A 22,500-nucleotide genomic window follows, 5' to 3' on the forward strand; every position below is an offset into this window, starting at 1 on the left:
TTGGTAATAAAATTTACTGATAAACTCCCTGGCGAAGTTGGTTTCTTTTTCTTTCTTTTTTTCAACAACATAGTAGCACTTGGCAGCAGTCTTCGTACGAGAGGATGAACCATTTCAGAATGTGTGGGAACAGTTGTGAGAAATGGTACGGAACTGGTGTTGAGTGGTAAGGTATGTGATGGAGTGAAATGTGGCGCGTGTTGGAATGTCCTGATGTAGGTAGGGTAGAGCACGGTGGAATGAGGATTGCTAACGAGAAGCGTAAAAAAGGAAGAATATTAAACAGGAATATTAAACAGGTGTCTGAAAGGAATACATAGAACGTATGTGTGGAGGTACGAATATATATATATATATATATATATATATATATATATATATATATATATATATATATATATATATATATATAATGTATACTGAGGTGAAGAACCAAGGCTTATCTAATTAAGGAAGTAGTTAAGGATCTTGTAATTGCTCTAACCATTCTACAAGTGGTCGGGATCTATATGGATTTTTTTTTTTGAGAATTTCGTCAAATGATGTTAACACTTGGAACACGACGGTACGACTTTTGAGTATGAGGACCAGGCTCTGGACCTGACCCTCAAGGGTCGGGTCGTACCGTCGTGCTCAAGGGTCGTACCGTCGTGCTCAAGGGTCGTACCGTCGTGCTCAAGGGTCGTAGCGTCTTGCTCAAGGGTCGTACCGTCTTGCTCAAGGGTCGTACCGTCTTGCTCAAGGGTCGTACCGTCTTGCTCAAGGGTCGTACCGTCGTGCTCAAGGGTCTTACCGTCCCGTCAGAAGGAAATAATTAAAATTATTCTCCAGAACTCCACCCCACACACACACACACAGACACAAACACACACACACACACACAGAACCATTATTTTCTTGTTCTGTCTTTGTCGACAAATACACGCCGTTCACCCATCCACGAACCCCCTCTCCCTCCCTCCCTCCCCCCCCGCCGACCCCACCGGAGAGAGAGAGAGCGACCCAGACGCTTCTATAAACGCCTTAAACTACCGTCTAATAGAATCTAATCTATTCCCAGTGAGTGTCAACCTTAACAAGGAAAGCTGGATCCTCCTCCCTCACACACCCTCACCTCTCTCACACTCTCTCTCTCTCTCTCTCTCTCTCTCTCTCTCTCTCTCTCTCTCTCTCTCTCTCTCTCTCCCTCCCTCCCTCCCTCCCTCCACACCCTCCCTCCCTCCCTCCCTCTCCCCCTCTCTTCCCCCTGTCTCTCCCCTCCTCCCTCCCTCCCTCCCTCCACACCCTCCCTCCCTCCCTCTCCCTCTCTCTTCCCCCTGTCTCCTCCCTCCCTCCTGAACAATCCGTGCTAATAGCCCGGCAGGAAGGCTATGATATACGCGCGACACCGACTTAGAGAGGGTCGCTTTCTACCGACTGAAATGTGTGTGTGTGTGTGTTGCCTCGGCCCAGTATGGCCCCCTTGATGACTGGTACAGCTCCATAAGGCTCAAGATCCACCCTCCTGCCTCTCTCTCTCTCTCTCTCTCTCTCTCTCTCTCTCTCTCTCTCTCTCTCTCTCTCTCTCTCTCTCTCGACCTGAGGCATGGGCCAGAGGGCCATTTGTTTCTCTCTCTCTCTCTCTCTCTCTCAGAACCCAGCAGACGTCCCCACTGTCATCATCTCCCCTCCCCCTCACCACCACAAGCCCAACTTGGTGCTGTTCACAGACGATGGATTAGTGTGCTTGAGGTGGTCGTCACTCCCCCCCCCCTCCCCCCACCTCCTCCTGCCCACCAACCAACCCTCCACCCCTTCCCCACCCCACCCCACCCTACCCCCTTCCCCTCCGAGAAGGTGAAAGTCCATGCTTCCAAAGTGCTTTTAATTGGCTCCAAAAAAAAAAAAGAAAGAAAAAAAAAAGGGACTTTCACTCGAGGCCATAACGATGATGGTGTGGGACTGAATTGTCATGCAGGATCCCCCCCCCCCCACCATCCCCTCCCCCTTCCCTCCTCCCGACCTCCATCCCCTTCTCCATCATCATCATCCCCCCCTTCCTTTTCCTTCCTCCCCCTCCCCCCCTCCTCAACTCCAGCTCCTTGAAGGAGCGAAGGATCGGACCAGGAGGGAGGGGGGGATTTTTTTATTTTTTTTTTTTGGCGAGTTGGAGAAAGAGGGGATTGGAGGAGGAGAGAAGAAGGAAGGAGGGGGAGTTAGGGAGGAGAGGGGAGAGGGAGGAAGGAGGGAGGGAAGGGGGTGATGGGAAACGTAACTTGATGACCCCACTCATTCCTGGTCTAAAGTTGTCTCATGGTACTTAGAGGAGGAGGCTGGCAACTTGAAGTTTGGGTCCATACAAATATACCATCACGATATACTCAACCATATATACCGTCACGATATACTCAATACAATATACCATCACGATATACTCAACTATATTGTTTTCTCTAAATCGAATGAACTAAATGCAAAGTTTATTTGACTCTTCAAGTGAGTTATTGATTGATTATTAAGAATGATGCATTCTTGTCTCCGTTGATGATGTAATAATTACACGAAAGTGCACTTGGGACTTGTTGTTTCATTTTTCCACACACACACACACACACACACACACACACACACACACACACAAAGGTAGGGCAATGAGCGCGCGCCTACATGGAATGCGTAATGCCCTCAGACAGCGGGATTCGAACCTTTACCACTGGAGCGGTAGCCTAGTTGTTTGCGGACCCACCTCCCACACAAGTGGTACCGGTTCGAATCCTTCTGTCAGAGTATATATATATATATATATATATATATATATATATATGTGTGTGTGTGTGTGTGTGACCCTTGAGGCGGAGTTTTAAGAGTAATTGAAGGATGTTCTGTTGCTGCGCTTCGTTAAGTAGGGAAGGATCGTAAGCTCCTTACGTCATTTATAGGAATGTGTGATGCCGACCTCTGATAGGGGGGGGAAAAAAAATTGCCTATCTCCCCCACCCCAAGTGATATATGGGTGGAGTGGAAGGGGAGAAAGTGAATGATATAGGTGGGGAGGGTATCATCAGCGGGGGAAGGGGAGGGGAGGGTATAGAAGTATGATGGAATACATGTTGGGAGACATGAGGGAGTGGGAGGTAGATGATAGGTGGGGAGGGTAGGTCATGATGGGGGAGTCGTATGATGGAATATGTCTTGGGAGATAAATAAATGGTGTTTATGGGGGAGGGAGGGTTGGGGGAGGGAGGAGAAAGGGTTGGAAGAAATGGGCAGAGAGAGATAGAAATGTAGTCAAGAGAGAGAGAGAGAGAGAGAGAGAGAGAGAGAGATTAAGAGACGAGAAGTCTGTACAAACTTAAGTTTAAAATAAAGGACATTAACTTTAGAAAGAACTCAAGCTTTTAGGAAGAATTTAAGCTTTAAGAAATAATTCAAGCTTTGAGAAAGAAAGATAAGCTGAGCATCTATGAGGAAACCCAGTTAGAAATTGTAAGGGCTATTTAATGGCCTGACAGTTGAATAGGAAATCGTAAAACCATTTAATAGAATCCTAGATAACGTACAGGACATAGAAATAGAAACCATTTAATAGAGTCCTGGATATCGTACACGACATCGAAATAGAAATCATTTAATAGAATCCTAGATATCGTACACAGTATATAGAAACCATTCACTAGAATCCTGGCCAGATGGTCGAAAACAGTCCCGGATGAATCCAGGTTTGTGCCTGCGTGGCCGACGGTCGCGTAGACCGGCACTGGTGACCGTGTAAGACGTGCGTTCAGCGCTACGCGTTGGCGCTGTCGAATGACATCACTTCGTTATAGTTCGGACCTCCGCTATGCTTCTGACCTGTTCTGTACGTTAACCCTGACCTCCTTGACCTTTGACCTCCTGACACCCCCCTCCCACACACTCTCCCTCCTTACTCCATCTGCTGTACCTTTGATTGGCTCCCCCCCCCCCCCCTTCTCTCCCTCTTCCTAATCTCTGTTTTCCTTCTTTATAATATCCATCTATCTCACTCCCTCCTCCTCCTCATTTGATCTTCTCTCCTTCCCCTACCCATTAACCTTTATGCTACCGTCCCCCCCCCCCCCTTCCCCCTCCACATGAGGTCAACGCCCCCTCCCCCTGCGGACGTGGTGGGGGGGAGGGGGGCGTTTGTGGTAGGTGGGTCTTACCTGCAAACATTACGCCGCTTCCGGCGTTCACCCGTGGCTTCGGTGAGGCAAGGGGTGAGGCAAGGGGTGAGGCAAAGGGTGAGGCATAGTGTGAAGCAAAGGGTGAAGCAAGGGGTGAGGCAAGGGGTGAGGAATGGGGTGAGGCAAGGGGCGAGGCAAAGAGTGAGGCATAGTGTGAAGCAAAGGGTGAAGCAAGGGGCGAGGCAAGGGGTGAGGCAAGGGGTGAGGCATGGGGCGAGGCAAGGGGTGAGGCATGGGGTGAGGCAAGGGGTGAGGCAAACGTTGAGGCGCGGGTGATGCAAGCGTGGCACGAGTGAGGCGAGACTGACGCGGTGGTGGTGTACGTAGCAAGTGCGAATGACGCAAGAGTGAAGCAAAGATGAGGCAAAGGGCGAAGCAAATATGACGCAAGAGTGGAGCAAAAATGAGGCAAAGGTGAAGTAAAGATTGAAGCAAGGGTGAGGCAAAGATGACGCAAGGGTGGAGCAAAGGTGAGACAAAGGGTGAAGCAAGGGTGAAGATAAGCTAGAAGCAAAGATGATTCATATGAGGTGAGGATAATGGTAAATAGTAATACCGTAATAAGCTAATAGGCAATATGCGAGACGGGCCACTTTGCTAAGGGGAAATAGTCTACAGAAACAAAGATATAGAGGTCGAGCAGGGTGAGCTAATGGGTAAATTGGGTGCGTCATATCACAACGTGCTAATGGGTAATGATGATGAAAATAAGGGAATAAATATAATTGGTAACGTAAATGAATTAGTTAATAGCCATGAGTATTAGACTTGAGAAAATTAGTAAGATAGTAGATTAATGGGTTCCACATTAATAACCCACAGATTAATGGGTCTTTGGAATAATAGGTAAATGGGTAATTAGTCGAGTCTCGGTGGATTCTGTAGAAAAGCTGAGGGGGGACAAATGGACTAATTGATAATTGATAATGGGTTAATTGGTGCAGTTGATGTAATGGGTAATACGCATAGGGTATAATGGGGAAGCATAAGGATAATGGAGGAAACTAACTTCCTACTCAAATAATTGTAAATTTTTTTTGATGTGTTAAAGAAAAATTAAATCCCATAAATCTATGATTAATAGGGAAGGTCAACCAATTCGTCAGTTCAAATTGGTAGTTAAATGCTTATCTGACCCAATTTATGTAGCACAGGAAAATCAAGAGACTGGTTTTGTTAATGTTGAATTAACAACTTTTGTTAAATATGTTACTTTTCTTTTTTTCTGGCTCATCAAAGACGTTATGATTAATGTCTTTTAAACGCCCGAATATAATAATACGTATCATTAAGGTAGTTCGTTGCTTAATTGGGATATGATTACGTTAGAGCTCAGTGTTGTTTCTTGTTGCAGATTTGAATAAGAGATTTTGAAGAGGAATACTACCTATGGAGAGAGAGAGAGAGAGAGAGAGAGAGGGGGGGGGGGAGGACGAAAGAAAAATATTATCACAAGCCATCAACAATATTTAAATGTTTGTGAATACTGAGAAATCTGCATCACGTTCTCTTTACACATTTCGTAGAAAACGCAACGCCTCTTAACTCCAGGTTCCGTTCGACTCCATAGGAATTACATTGATAAAAACGAAATGCATAACTTTTGCAATTATATATATATATACGATAGAGGAGAGGAGGGTATTAACAAGTATAGTTTGAGGGTACCATTGTCTCTGCCTACATTTAACCTTTGACCCTAAGGTCAAACCTCCCACTGTATAACCTGACCTTAATGGTCAATCCATTAAGCAGAAGGTGTATTCCTCACTTCCTCTCCTTCGAAATATTATATTTATCAGCTCCTCCCTCACCACTATAGATGGAGACAGGATAGTACAGCAGAAGGCTCCTCCCTCACCACCACCACCCACCACTATAGATGGAGACAGGATAGTACAGCAGAAGGCTCCTCCCTCACCACCACCACCCACCACTATAGATGGAGACAGGATAGTAAAGTAGAAGGTTCCCAGCTCCCTCCATCACCCTCAGCTAACGGGACAATATGTATGAGGGAACACCAGTCTGTATAGAGAGGGAGGACTATACTGCCCAGGACATTCTATTCGAAAGAATACATAATAACACATAATATACATTTGAAAGGCCGGGACTCTAAGGGCAAACGATGGTGCGCCGCTATACGCTGCAGGGAAGATGGAGACTAAAATACGCACGTAATGCGTATATGGCCTCGCAGGAGCAGGGTTCAGACGCCGGCAACACAGCTGACTGCTCCCTTGACCTGACGCAAACCCGTCTGAAACCAGCAGCTGGCCAGGGAGGGGTGTTTGTTGTGGGTCTTGTTGTTGTTGTTGTTGTACTTCTTGTTGTTGTTGTTGTTGTTATACTTCTTGTTGTTTGTTGGTGCTGTTCGTGGAAGTTGTTGTTGGAATTGGTTATTTATCTTCCCTCTTCTTCCTCTTTCTTTTTCTTTCTCTTTCCTCCTCCTCCCTCTTCTTCCCTCTTTCTTCTTGTGGATGTGCTGGCTGTGAAGGTTATGGTTGTAGTAATGATTGTGGGAGAGAGAGAGAGAGAGAGAGAGAGAGAGAGAGAGAGAGAGAGAGAGAGAGAGAGAGAGAGATGGCATCTGTCTCTTCTTCTGTTCTCCTGTCTTGTATGTTGTCCAAACATCTGTTCTCCGTTCTGTGTGCCCGCCCCCCGTATATCACAACACAAAACCATAACATGATACTTCCCCCCCCTCCCGCCAGAGAGTGGGGTTGACCCCCGCAATAAAACAACCTGACCTGATCACGTGCTGTAAGGTCAAAGGTCAGGGGCAAAGGTCAAGGTGGTCATAAGATGAGATAGCTCATCTGGATCTCTGTGGTGTAGTGGTTAGCGTTTCTGACCGTGACGCACTCACGGGCCCCCGCCCGCCCAGGGTCGAGCGCACAGGTTCGAATCCTGGTTACAGCAGTCGGTCCACAGTCAACCCAGCCGTTCATCCACCCGAAGTGGTTGGTCGATGAAATGGATACCTGGCTCGAGTTAGGATATATATATATATATATATATATATATATATATATATATATATATATATATATATATATATATATATATATATATTGACGCATCACTCAATCCTACCCCTTGTGAGAGGTACCAAACCAGTGCCCATATTCTCTCTCTCTCTCTCTCTCTCTCTCTCTCTCTCTCTCTCTCTCTCTCTCTCTCCCCTCTTATCTTCCTCTCAAAACCTCTTTGTCGACCCTTCTCGTATCTCCCGTTTTTTATGTTTCTATTTCCCCTTCGTTCATCAGGCTCTCTCTCTCTCTCTCTCTCTCTCTCTCTCTCTCTGTCAGTGGACATGCATTAAGCTCAGAGTCCAATAATAATACGAATGCATTTCAACCTTATCATTCATTCACATCCCTCCACCTCCTTCCAACCCCACCACCCCACCCCCACCTCCTTCCAACCACCCCCCCCACCCCCCACCTACCATTCACAAGACACTTGTCGTTTTCCTCTGTCTTCCCTCTTGCCACACACCCCACCCCCCACACCTGGACGAGCGGTCGTCCACGCGCACCAAGACGACCACGGCACGACCTCCCCCCTGCCCCTCTCCCACCCACCCCTCCACACAGGAGGAGGAGGAGGAGACGATGGAGGAGGAGGAGACGACCCCTCCTCATGCTTGGCTGGAGGTTTTGAGGTGGTCCTCCAGACATATAGTCACACAAGGACGAGAACCTCCAACATTCTTGACGGCACGTACACGCTGACCACCTCCCCCCCACCCACCTTCCCCCCATCCCCTCCCTCCCTCCTACAGACGTTCTCTCTCCCCCCCCACCCCACCACCCCCTCCACCCTTGTCTGCAGCTCTGTACGTTTCTAGTTCCTTTACACACACACACACACACACACACACACACACACACACACACAACCACACACACACACATTCTATCTATATATCTTTCCCTCTATCTGCTTATGTGTATATCTATCTATATGTATGTTCGTCAGTCTCTCTCTCTCTCTCTCTCTCTCTCTCTCTCTCTCTCTCTCTCTCTCTCTCTCTCTCTCTCTATCTATCTATCTATCTATCTATCTTTGTCTGTCTGTCTGTCTGTCCATCTATCACTACGGACACAACATAAACACCTCGACCGTGCTACTCCATCAGCCTGGATCACGTGAGGGCGAAACTCCCGCTGGCAGAAGAAGACATCATCATCGAGCTGAAGTGGTCTACTTCAGGCTGGGGGGGGGGGGAGAAGAGGCAGCTAAACCACAATGCCGCCCGAGGGGGAGAGGGGGAGGGGGAGAGGGAGGGGGGGGCTATAAATTGAAAGGTCTTTAGGGGAAATGATGTGCGAAATTGGATCTTTTCCGCCATGATCCCACACCTCTCCCCACACCTCTCCCCACCCCACCTCTCCCCACCTCTCCCCACCCCACCCCACCCCACAACCCCTCCCCTAACACATCCTTCTACCCTCCCTACCCCTCTTAAAACTTTCCCTCCTCCCCCTCCCCTCCAAAACTCACTCGCACCTCCAAAACTCACTTTGATACCTCTCTCTCTCTCTCTCTCTCTCTCTCTCTCTCTCTCTCTCTCTCTCTCTCTCTCTCTCTCTCTCTATGTACTTTCTCCAGTGCAGTTCACTTGGTCTTCTCCTTCCCACGTACACACACACACACACACACACACACACACACACACACAAATAGGTAATTGGAAATAGTTATTTTTTCACTTTCGCTCGGGGGGGAGAGAGAGAGAGAGAGAGAGAGAGAGAGAGAGAGAGAGAGAGAGAGAGAGAGAGAGAGAGAGAGAGCGGTGGATTTAGACCAAAGTAATATATGTCAAAGGAAAGGAAGAAAGGTCTTTGCCTTTCGAGGAGTGTGGGAATAAAGGTCTCTCCACTGTGCAACTGGGTTGGAAAATCGCACCTATGGCCTAAATGCTATTTCAAGATGGGACTTGGGTGGTGGGACGGGGCGGGGCAAGAAGCTGCTATACTCCAGTCTGAATGCAGAAAATTCAAATAATTTTTTATTATCAATATTTCAAATAGAATAAGAAAGAAAAAAATAATCCTCCATTCCATCAGATAAAGCTTGAAAGAAATGATATAATTCGGTTTTCCACACCAAAGGGGGTAAGGGGAAAAAAAACCGCCCTTATTCCCAGATGCAATAAGGAGCATATTCCTCCTACATTAAACCCCATTAAGAAATGTAAGTCCCGATCCAATCTCGTCCTTGCGAGGTGTCCCTCGATGATCGTTTCTACGTACGATCACCACGGTAGATTCGACCTTATGGCTTGTGCCAACAGAGTAGGGTTTTTAAAAGTAACTTGGGGCAGTAAAGTGCTACAAGGGGAAGGTGGAGGAGATGGTGTTAGTGGGTGGGGACAAGATGATGCTATGCTTAGGGTTTGGCCGTGATGGCATTATACACCTCTCTCATAAGGATTACATTTAATCTTGGGAAATTTAATATAATTTGCCGTTTTAAAGTAATTTATACACCTCTCTAGGTCTCGATTACATTCAGTCCTAGGAAATTTGAGTAATATAATTTGCCGTTGAAAGTAATTTATACACCTCGTATGAATTACATTTAATCGTAGGAAACTTAAATATAATTTGTCGTTTAAAGTAATATCATTACACGTTATTTTTGTCACGAGATCAATTTTAAGTCATTTTTGATTCCAAAAGTTTTGATTTTGGTTATCAGAGTAAATTATTTTGACAATTATGCTGATGTGGAATTATTTTTAGCATAAAATTATCATGGTATGAAATTATTTTGGTTAGAATTATTTATGGCATGGGATTATCTTTGAATCTTTCCGACACGGAGTTATTCAAGTGCGGAATTATTTTGTGGTAGAATTATTAGACAGAGAGGGAGGTCTCTGTTGTGAGGACAGACAGATACACTGGAAAACCAAGGAATAGATAGATAGATAGATAGATAGAGAGAGAGAGAGAGAGAGAGAGAGAGAGAGAGAGAGAGAGAGAGAGAGAGGCAGGCAGGCAGTAAAAGATGGACATATAGGGAGATAGATAGATTGATAGATAGTATCTATAGACAAATAAAGATACAAGGATTTAAGGTTCTCTCTCTCTCTCTCTCTCTCTCTCTCTCTCTCTCTCTCTCTCTCTCTCTCTCTTTGTACTAATCACCAAACCTAGAGATGTCTCGGAGTTGGGGGTGGGGGGGGGAGGAGGAGTTCTAGAGAACGCGCGTCAGGACGCGTTCAGACCCCGTGTTATACCAGGTGTAGAACGCCAGCCAGACACGTGTAGCTGAGGTGCGCGCATCCCACGTGGGGCGGCAGGACCACGAACACGTGTTTTTGCCCTAAAGCCACTACGCGTCAGAACCCCCCCCCCCTCCATCTCACATGTTGTTTGTTTGTTTGTTTGTTTGTGGTGATTGCGGGATAACCATTCAGCGAGTTCGCTCCCCCTGGGGGTGGGGGGGGGTGAAGTGTAAGGGGGGGGTTATGAGGGGGTGGGGGGGAGGGGGAGGTTCATATGAAGGAAGATGTGTCATTGTGAAGGTGACTGAGCGAGTGATGGGAGTACCATCAGAACGGGCGAATTGAAAAATGGAATTGGAAAATGTAATTAGCTCTTGTAAGATTATTTTTTTTCGATTATTTTTTTCCTTTTTTTTTCAATATCGAGTTTTTGTGTGACTTTGACCCTTGTTTGCAACACACACACACACGCACTCATACGCACACATATACACACACACACACACACGCACTCATACGCACGCACGCACACACACACGCGCGCGCACTCATACGCACACACACACACATATACATACATACATACATACACACACACACACACACACACACACACACACACACACATAACTGTCAGTTCCGCTGGAAACGTATAAAGGGTTCATTAACCCCCCTCCCCCCCCCCCTCCCCTCCTTCAAAAGGTTGACGGAGGCCAATTATTATTTCCCCCACCCCCCCCCCAGGGTGGTGGTGAACCCACCTCATGTTTCCCACGGTGGGGGGGGGGGTGGGGGGGGAGTAGGTAGGTCAAAGGTCGTGACATGTTTAGAGGAAGTCTGAGGTTAGGGTGTGGGTGTAGGGGGGGTGCGGGGGGTGAGAGAAGTAGTGGTTGAAGTGGGGGGGAGGGAAAGGGGGGGGACAGAGGAGAGGAGGGGTAGGAATGGGGTGTGGTTAGGGGGGGGGGAAAGTGATAAAGGAAAATAAAGAAAAAAAAGGTGAGGAAGAAGGGAATGGTGAAGGTAAATTGGAAATAATGAATAAGAAAATGTAGGAGTTAACTTAGAAGTCACCTTACGTAGATGATAATCAAGAGAGGGAATACATATAGAAAACCATTGTATACAGAAGAGGAAGATAAAGATAAGGTCAAGATAAGCCAAAAGAACAAGATACAACGGTAGAGGAGGGAAGAGGATACACAGATAACAGATAAGAAAGATGATGACACACGAAGAACTGAGGTAAAGAAGGGAAAGAAATGGATAGAATAAAGATAAAAAGAAGAGAAGGATATAGTTACAAGAGAGAAAAAGATAACACAAATTATATATAGGGAGAATAAAGATAGGGAGACATAAAGATATCCACTAAGATAACACAAGAATGTAAGCAAGAGTGAGGATATGAGCGTGATAACTGACGATAATTAGACGTGATAAGAAAACAATTGATAAAGGGAAGTACACACACACACACGAACGTAATGAATACATCAACCAGAGAAATAGGAAAGAAAAATGAGAAGCCAAAGACGAAGCGCAGATGAAAGGAGAGAGAGGGGAGTAAATTAGGAAGAAGAGAGAAATGGGAAGGATAATATGGAAGGAACTTGCAAGGAAGAATGACTAGATAGAAGGAGGAAATGTGGACGGACGAGGGAGGGAGGGAGGGATGCCAGAGGCAATAAAGAGATGGAATGAATGGACCAGTGGATGAAAGGGACTTAGAGTAATGGAGAGAGAGAGAGGGGGGAGGTAAGGAAGGAGAGAAAGAGAGGGAGAAAGAGAGGAGAGGGTGAGATGGAGAGACAGACAGACAGAGAATGCGCCTGAATAATAATAATAATAATAATAATAATAATAATAATAATAATAATAACGGAAACAAAAGGGAAAGTTACACCAAGTAAGTTAGAAACCTAGGAAATGAAATGAGCGAAGAACCCCAGCGAATAAAAGCTAACTGATTTATTGACTCTCAGCCACAATGATGTGGGTCTGTGATGATGTTGAATGTTGCCCCCCCCCCCCCCCTCCCCTCTGATACCATATAGATAAGGACGATGGGAGTGAGGGGGGGGGGAGTGGGGGGAGGGGGTAGAGATAAGCCTGGTGAATGGATCAGATAAGATATCTCTGTGGCGTGGTATGAGCTTGTAGGTGCGAGGTGTGTCTGTGAGGAACTAATGTATAGAAGCTGGGGACATGGATGGAGGTTATGAGTCCGTTCTCTCTCTCTCTCTCTCGTTCTCTCTCTCTCTCTCTCTCTCTCTCTCTCTCTCTCTCTCTCTCATCTGTGCATCTTATCTATCTTCTAATCGATCGATCTATTGACGCATCTATCGCCGCACGCTGCCCGGGAGATAGAGGAATATAAACACACACACACAAAAAGGAAATGTTCAACAGAACAACTGAATGGGGAAGCAAAAGGTGGGGAGAGGGGGTAAATAAATGGGGTGAGGGTGAGGAGAGAGAAGTAATAAATGGGGGGTATGAAGGAAGCGATAAAGGGAAGAAGTATAGATAAGCGAAGGTCCACAATGGTTCGAGGAACTGCCTGCCTACGTTGTCAGAGGTCACTCCTTAATGGTTGGTAGAGGAGAGACGTGGTTGTGGGTTGTGGTGGTAGACCCCGTTACGTGTGGTTGACTGTGTGGGTTGATGGCTGGTTGTTGTGGTTGGCCGGTCGGTCGCTTGTAGGTTGAATGTTTTGTGTGTGTGTGTGCTGGTTGTGGTCAGGACCAAGGCCAGGATATCCTCCTACCTTAGGGTCGTATACCGTAGTGCTCAAGGGTCGTACGGTTGTACTCAAGGGTCGTACCGTCGTGTTGAAGGGTCGTACCGTCGTGTTGAAGGATCGTACCGTCGTGCTCAAGGGTCGTACCGTCGTGCTCAAGGGATCGTACCGTCGTGCTCAAGGGTCGTAACGTCGTGCTAAAGGATCGTACCGTCGTGCTCAAGGGTGTCGTACCGTCGCTCACAAGGTACCGTGAGAGTCGTACCCCAAGAAGCTACGAAACAATGCGAAAGTATTACCGTCCGCCCAAGCCAGTCTCCTGTGTAGCAGGAAATTATGTGGAAAGAAGAACGAATCTTGGGTTCCTGCCATTGTCTCGTTCACGTGTGTGTGTGTGTGTGTGTGTGTGTGTGTGTGACGAAGGTGCGGGTGACGCCCTAGCCAACCACCATCTCTAGAGTGGGTGAGGAACGTGAACAGGTGGAGGATAATGAGGAGTGCAAGAACAGAGAAACTTCGAAGAGAACATTGTGGACACACGGCGGAAGATGACCAATAGAACTTTTCCACCTGAATCCATCATGAGTGAATTGTTGCGAGTATCTCATGAGGATGATTCAGAAGGACGAGTTGTGGTTGTGGAGGAGGTTGTGAGAGGATGTGAATGACAAGCTCAAAAGTCTTTTTTTTTTTCTCACAGTGGAAGACACTATGACTCCCACACCAGTAGGATGGAGTGGGGAAACAGGTCTTAGGGTACCACTGAATATATTTAGAAAAGATGCACACAGAATACTAAATGGTCTCATCCTATATAAGAGTCAGTCCTGATGATATATCCCCACAGGTGTGTGTGTGTGTGTGTGTCTGTGTGTGCAGATACACCTGACAAACCATTTGAAAAGTTGATCGATACGTCGCTGGAGGGAGGGAAAGTGTTAAGGGAGTGGAAGACGGGGGGAATAAAATGTCATGCTTATCTTTAAGAAAGGAGACCTACAGACTGGCCTCCCTGACGTGTGTGACACACAACACAGTCAGAGGGAAAGGGAGTCATGGGTGACCATCCTATTAGATTTCTGCGAGAGAGTGAGCTCTGTCATAGACGAAAAAATAAAGGAAGGGTGGGTTGTGTGTATTTGGAGTACCAGAAAGCATTTGACACTGTGTCACGTTGGGAGGCCAGTAAAAGGATCTGGGTCTTCAGGCAAGAATAAGGGTGCAGATTCCATTGTTCGGTACAGGAAGAGAACACGAAGGCTTACGTCAAGTCAGCTTTCACGATAATGATGGTTAAGGTCACTAGGGTCATGCCCCGACGTGTTCTCTCCTTGTGCCAATTCCCTTGTGCGAACGACTGGCCGGAGGCGCTGCCTTCTTAAAGTGGGTAAGTTTGCACATTGGATCTCGGACGAAGTAGAGGATCGTTCGATAAAGTTACGTGAAGAGGAAAGCCCAGACAAAATGCAATTATGGTCTGATGCCTGTGTACTAATGAGGAGGATGAGGACATAACGAAAAAATGAGTGAATGTTGAGTACCATCTGGTGAGTAAGATGCTGCAGGAATGTGTGTGTGTGTGTGTGTGTGTGTGTGTGTGTGTGTGTGTGAAGGAGGACTTGGGAGTGGACCTGGTGCCTAACCTGTGGCCAGAGTCCCACATTAGGAGAATAGTTAAGGAGACCAACTGTCTGTCTGTCTGCTGGGCTGGCAAATACCAGAATAGCTTTCAAGTATATGGCTAAGGAAATATTCAACCAGCTAGATGTTCATTATGCCCGCGCGAGGTCGCCAGTAGGATAAAGATGTGTGATGTATCAGAAAATGTCCGGGAGATGAAGGATTACTGAAGGATAACTCCAAGATCACACACACACACACACTCACACACACACACACAAGAAGGATGAAGGTAACACCCCCTAAGAAACTCTCTCTCTCTCTCTCTCTCTCTCTCTCTCTCTCTCTCTCTCTCTCTCTCTCTCTCTCTCTCTCTAAGCCACCCAGCAGCGAACCCGTGTTCATACGCCCCTTGTACACGGACGGAACGCCCCTCCCCGCGCCCCTCCTTCCACTAACACAAACACTTGAGGGAGGGGAGAAGAACCCCTCTCAGCGGCCCTCTCCCTTGCTTCCCTCTCCCTTTAAGGAGACTCTCACTAACTCCACCCTCCCCTCCTCCTCCTCCTCCTCCTCGTCTTCCTCCGCTTCAAGAGGACTTCCGGGCCCCCCCCTCTCCCCTCCCCATCCCCCATCTTCTTTCATATACGACATATTCCCCACGACAAGGGTTCCACAAGGAAGGGAAGGAGAGAGAGAGAAAGAGAGAGAGAGAGAGAGAGAGAGAGAGAGAGAGAGAGAGAGAGAACACGCGTTGTCATGGTAATTTCCTCTCCTAGGTAAAGCGCCTTTTACTCTCTCTCTCTCTCTCCGACCTACAGCTTCTGCCGTACGGAAACAATTTCTTATTACACCGCAGACGAGAGAGAGAGAGAGAGAGAGAGAGAGAGAGAGACCCGACCAGGGAGTTGAGAGAAGATGTGTGTGTGTGTGTGTATTCGGTGATGTATCGTGTACTCTCTGTGCAGAGCCAAGATTCTCTCTCTCTCTCTCTCTCTCTCTCTCTCTCTCTCTCTCTCTCTCTCTCTCTCTCTCTCTCTCTCTTCCTCCCCCCCCCCCAGGTGATGACGTGGGTGGGTAGGCCAGCCAGCGCCACACCTGGCGAGACATGATCCGTCGTGTCGCTACACGTCCCACACTCGTTCATCGTACACACGAGAGGTGGTGTGTGTGTGTGTGAGACGCAGGTGTACGTGTTGTTGTTGTTGTTGTTTAGATATTGGAATAATTTGGCCCGTGTTGGTGTGTGGGCGATGTGTGTTAACGGCGGAGGAGGGAGAGGGGGAGAGGGGTAAGAGAGAGAGAGAGAGGGAATAGAGAGAGAGAGGGAATAGAGAGAGAGAGGGAATAGAGAGAGAGAGGGAATAGAGAGAGAGAGGGAATAGAGAGAGAGAGGGAATAGAGAGAGAGGGAATAGAGAGAGAGAGGGAATAGAGAGAGAGAGGGAATAGAGAGAGAGAGGGAATAGAGAGAGAGAGGGAATAGAGAGAGAGCGAATAGAGGGAGAGAGAGAGAGAGGGAGAGAGAGAGGGGGAAAAAAGAGAGGAAAATCACTTTATACACTTAGGGAAAGAATAACAAGGCGAGAGACTTCAGAAAAACACTAAACCTTATGGAAAAAAAAAATAAAAAGCAAAAGGAACTTTCAAAATAAGAGAAAATAGGAAAATATAAAAAAAAAAAAAAAACGACTTCAGTAAGTAGGGTTTGAAAAGACCAGCTGGTTTTCACCTCATACAAAACTCGTAAATACTTTCCCTTGTTTCTTCATTTATCCTATTTTTTCCTCGTCTCCTTTTATCCTATTTTCCCTCGTCTTCGTTAATCCTATTTTCCCTCGTCTTCGTTAATCCTATTTTCCCTCGTCTCTTCGTTTATCCTTTTTTTCCTCGTCTCTTCGTTAATCCTTTTTTCCCTCGTCTCTTCGTTTATCCTATTTTCCCTTGTCTCTTCGTTTATCCTATTTTCCCTCGTCTCTTCGTTAATCCTATTTTCCCTCTTCTCTTCGTTTATCCCATTTTCCCTTTTCGTTAATCCCATTTTCCCTCGTCTCTTCGTTTATCCCATTTTCCCTCTGTCTCTTCGTTAATCCTATTTTCCCTCGTCTCTTCGTTAATCCTATGTTTCCCTCGTCTCTTCGTTAATCCTATTTTTCCTCTTCTCTTCGTTTATCCTATTTTTCCCTCTTCTTTTATCCTATTTTCCCTCTTCTCTTCGTTTATCCATTTTCCCTCTTCTCTTCGTTTATCCTATTTTTCCCTCTTCTTTTATCCTATTTTCCCTCTTCTCTTCGTTTATCCTATTTTCCCTCGTCTCTTCGTTAATCCTGGTTTCCCTCTGTCTCTTCGTTTATCCTATTTTCCCTCGTCTTCGTTAATCCTTTTTTCCCTCGTCCCTTCGTTTATCCTATTTTCCCTTGTCTCTTCGTTTATCCTATTTTCCCTCGTCTCTTCGTTAATCCTATTTTCCCTCGTCTCTTCGTTTATCCCATTTCCCCTTTTCTCATTCCCCTTTCATAACCCTCTCTATATTATAATTAATGCCTGCCCTTGATGATGTGGTGGAGTCTTGGTGCACGACGGGAACCTCCAACATAGAAAATGGATATAATAGAAAACTGTTCTCGAAAAACCTATTGAGTAACTGGTCTCTAACAAGCCATGCCACGCAATATTATCCGTTCTCTAATACGTCATGCTGGAGATAATGGTGAAACCTTTTTCAAGTCAGCCTTGCTATGAGTTCTGTCGTTGAACAGGTCTTCCAAGAGAGGATGGGTGGGGGAGTGGGGGGATACAAACCGTTTTCTAATAAGCACTTGCTAGAAAACGTGTCGAGGCCGTTCTCTAACCGGAAGTGACCAAGAGCATTATATAGTTCGTTCTCTAACAAGTCGATTTTTAAGTCACGTGTACACACCGTTCTCAACGAATCCATACTAGACAAGGTACAAAGGCCGTTTTCTAACACGTCAAGCTAGAAAACATAGAGAGACCATTAGAAACCGCTATTAAGAACGTATAGAGGTCGTTCTTCTGCAAGCTTGGCCCTAATCGTGTAGAAACCGCTTTCTATCACGCCGGTTCCCTAAAACGTATCGTGTGAAACTCTTTAACCTTAAAATCCTTTTAAACTTAAGCTTCCGTAATCCCTTAAAAGGGAACTTCTTTTTGTTATCATTTTATCTAAGGATTTAAAGGGTTTTCTTTGTAAGATTTTATGAATCGAATAGAAACCTCCCCCCACCCACCCCCAGATAACACTTAAATCTTCAGATGGAAACCTATTTAGAATCATGTAGAAACCCAGATAAAAAAAAAACAAACCCCAGAGAATCCCCCAGATATAAACCAAAACCCCAGATAAACATCGAACCCCACAAGAACCCTAGATAGAAACCCAAAAACCCTAAAAAAAAAAAAAAAGGGAGGGGGAATGAAAACCCAAAACCTCCAAAGAAGACCCCCCCCCCCCCCCCCCGACGAAAAACAAAATCCCTACCTTCAAAAAAAAAAAGAGATATGAAATATTCTTCCCACACCTACACACCGTTTATATATATATATATATATATATATATATATATATATATATATATATATATATATATCTATATAAAGCCCTGAAAAGACACGTTTAAAAAAAAATGCCTTAAAAAAAGCTGAATATTATCTCCCAGTGTTCCAATTTTGCATATCCCCCCCCCCCCCCCCCCATCCTCCTCCATGTGTATAATATCGACAGCGTCAAAAGCCAATTACAAAATAGTTGATGTGATGACACAGTCGTGCGCCTGCCGCGTAAAAGAGGTCATTATACGCGCGTAATTAGATCGCTATAATAAGTGGCAGTATTTGTAATACGTGATTAGTGAAGTTGGAAGGAGCGAATTTATAGTGGGGGGGGGATTGGTGGAGGTAGGGGGAGATTGGGGATTGGGAGGTCAGGGTGATGATGTGTGGTGGTGGTGAGGAGGTGGTGGGGGGGCGTGGGGGATTAGGGTGGGGGGTTAGGTAGGGTAGGGTGTTGGTTTGTGATAGTGAGGGAGGGGGGGAAGGGTGTGGGGAAGAAGGGGGGGTGAGGGGAGTTGATTGATTAGAGAGAGAGAGAGGGAGTGATTAGTGTAAACAATATTGTGTCGTTTTCTAATGACTGGTATATTTGTCTTGGGTCTTCAATGTACACTGTCTTGTGTGTGTGTGTTTTTTAGGGGGCTCGCAAAATTCTCTCTCTCTCTCTCTCTCTCTCTCTCTCTCTCTCTCTCTCTCTCTCTCTCTCTCTCTCTCTCTCTCTCTCTCTCTACCCTTCTCCCCCCTCGCTAGATATATGTCCACTACACCACAATGTCCTCACCCCCCCACCAGCTCCTGCTTGCTACCATGTCACCACGCCAGCCCAAGACATAGATAACCCCCCCCAATATGTCTCGTTCGGGGGGGAGAAAAAATAGCTTTTTTTTTTCTGAGGGTAAAATGTTTCCTCAGCGGCTAAGGATAAATGTTTCCTCAGCGGCTTTAAAAAGTCAAGGAAAAGCTTATATGAAAGCCGGGAAAATGACACACACACACACACACACACACACACCAGGCATGTGTGACTATTCATTTTCCCGGTCCACATGTTCTATACTGGTTAGAAAATGGGGGCAACACCACGCCACCACTGACCACATCAGCCACAGATGATGTAAAGCCCCAAAGTTAAATAGCTCATTGGACCTGACAGGCTGTTAACTAACAACGACACGGTAGTTAACCCCAGAGAGAGAGAGAGAGAGAGAGAGAGAGAGAGAGAGAGAGAGAGAGGAAAAATATATGTATATTGACTGTAATTATCATCCCTGTTTAACAGGTTAATTAGCGTTAAATGATTTATACCTGTGCTGCCCTGTTAGTTAATGGGTTATTAACCTTTAGATCTACTGTTTTATACACGCACGCAAACACGCATGCACATACGCACACACAAGTACATGTATTAACATGCGTACACACACACACACAGTAGCTTTCAGTATAACACCCTCTTACTCCAACAATTTACAGAAGGTTGAAAATTCCCTTTCTTATATCCATAACCAAAACCCTTGCCTACATTTCCAGCTGTTAAATGCCCTATGTGCTCTTTTGCCTTGTGAATGTACTGAATATCGACATAGTCTCAACGCTTCAGAGCTGTGGGCAAGACAAGTCTATCCCAAACGGAATTAAGAAGGTGGAAGGAGCGAACCACTGCGGCGTTTTCTATGCCGACAGTTAAAAAAAAAAAAAAAAAAAATCAGGATTCCAAGGGAACCGTTGCGCCGTTTTCTATCCTTGAAATAAGGCTAGAACTACATTGACTAAGGCAAGTCCCCCCACCCCCCACTCTCTCTCTCTCTCTCTCTCTCTCTCTCTCTCTCTCTCTCTCTCTCTCTCTCTCTCTCTCTCTCTCTCCATGGGACGTCCTCGCCGTCATTTCCGTCCCGGGACTACGAGGAAATAAGTCCAGTTTGATGACCCATAGGGGATTACCGCGCCGGCCTTGGGGGGGGGGGGGGGGGGGGATATGAAATCTTGCGGGTGGGGGGGAGGTGGAGGGGAGGGAGGGGAAATAATTCAGTGTTTTGAGAAATATTTCTGGAAAGGGTTTCTCTCTCTCTCTCTCTCTCTCTCTCTCTCTCTCTCTCTCTCTCTCTATCTATCTATCTATCTATCTATCTATCTATCTCCCCAGTCTCTTATGTGGTTGTTGAATCGTAATATCTTATTATTTATGCAATTCATTTCATCTGATTTCATTTTTTTTTTTTTTCATATGGGATGATATATATTTGTTTGTGTCTTTCGATGTTTTGTTGAAAATGGTGGGGGTGGGGGGGGGAAGAGAATAATTTGCTTAATTAGTATCTTTTGATTGATCAGAGCTGGCGTGTGATCACGGCGAGACATGTGCGAGACTTTGGTGAGAGAGAGAGAGAGAGAGAGAGAGAGAGAGAGATGGCCCAGACTTGAGCGAGGTATAGACAAGACTTTCAGACGTCCATATGGGACTGAGCAATTTCTCTCTCCCGTATGAAAACGTTTTGGACAATAACATGTTTACCAAATGGCGTCCTAGCTTCGTCTCTTCGATGTATATCAACTGACTGTTATATTTCTCTCTTGTAGCTCCACTGATGATGTGATTATTACACGAAAGTGCGCTTGGGAACTTTTCGTGTTTTATTTTCCCCGTGGACTCGTAGGAATATCTTGATTACGCGCAAAATTGTAATCCTTTCAAATATATATATATATATATATATATATATATATATATATATATATATATATATATATATGATCCTTGATGAAGGAATGGGAAAGAGTGAAGGTGAGTGCGGTAGGAGGAACGGGAGTGGAAAGGGGAAGAAAAGGAATAAGAGAAAGAGGAATGGGAAGGGTGGTCGTGGTAGGGTGAGGGGAGAGGAGGAAGGAAGGAAAGGGTGTGTGTGTGTGTGTGTGTGTGTGTGTGTGTGTGTGTGTGTGTGTGTGTGTGAGGCCAAGCCTCTTAATTGGACAACATCCGACAGGAACCGTCTCAACCAGATCTGTCAGGCCAGAGGAGGCCACTGTGCTGACACATCTCTCTCTCTCTCTCTCTCTCTCTCTCTCTCTCTCTCTCTCTCTCTCTCTCTCTCTCTGTCTCTCTCTCTCTCTCTCTCTGTCTCTTTCTCAATCCGCCACTTATACAAATACGACCATCCATCCTTGTATATCCCACAGTACAACAAACCGCCATCCTTAACACATATATATTGACAGTGTATGTCCAGAGGAACACATGAACACCGAGGTAAGGTGTTCAAGAACACATGGTGTTCAAGAACACATGAACACCGAGGTAAGGTGTTCAAGATTATTTCTCGTCGACTAATCGTAACAGTGAGAACACTGATGCTGACTGGCCAGTTAAGACAGACTCAAGAAACCCATATAACCAACCAATCAATTCCTCCCGTTCGTTCTTCTTATCTCTTTCTTTCTCAATTCTTTTGTTTCTCTTAAAAGTTCTCTCTGGAGTTTTGGAGGGAGTGACATATGTCTTATGTGTCACGTCGTAGTTATTGGGCAAGATATGAGAAGTTAGTTCCAAAGCTTCGAGGTGTAGGGGGAAAGAAACAGTTATCAAAACGGCCCACCGTTGAGTTGCCAACGACCATTCGGAAATTTTGTGATGCAGCAGCTTGCCAAGTACTGCGTGGTCATCCTTACGAAAGCAATACTGGTGATGAGACAGAAGACCTCGGAATTCAAGATTCCGAGGTCTGAGGATATGGGAGTTAAGGAGAAGGGATTGAAATACTTTGGAAATGGTAGATGTTAGAGTAATAGGACGATAGTTAAGAGGGGTCAGAACGGTCACTCGGGGATGGGATGTATCAATGCATGCTTGCTTCCAAGAAGGGAAAGTTTTGCTTTTTAAATAGAGAAGGAACAGACGAAGCACAGGTGCAGGTTCAGAGGCACAATCTTTCAGAACACGGGGATGGATGTTATCGGGACCATAAGCCTTGCTTGTGGCCAGAGAAAGAAGTGTTTTTCGGACAGTTCGAAAAGAGATTATGAGAAGAGGCATAGGATTAGTAAGAGGAGCATCAGAGGGTGAAGGAATGTTAGAATCATCGAAGGTGGAGTGAGAGGAGAAACGGGAACCAAAGATAGTGGCTTTGTCTACAGGGGAGACAGCTG

The 22,500-nt window shown here is 45.9% G+C and overlaps 1 protein-coding gene across 3 annotated transcripts in view; it reads left to right on the top strand.

Annotated features, from left to right (window-relative positions):
- LOC139749543 (KH domain-containing RNA-binding protein qki.L-like) overlaps nucleotides 1-22,500 on the top strand; it is a 450,440-nt gene that overhangs the window by 353,736 nt on the left and 74,204 nt on the right. The gene's annotated exons all lie outside the window — the stretch shown is intronic.

Source organism: Panulirus ornatus, chromosome 7, assembly GCF_036320965.1.
Source record: "Panulirus ornatus isolate Po-2019 chromosome 7, ASM3632096v1, whole genome shotgun sequence".
Lineage (NCBI taxonomy): Eukaryota > Metazoa > Arthropoda > Malacostraca > Decapoda > Palinuridae > Panulirus > Panulirus ornatus.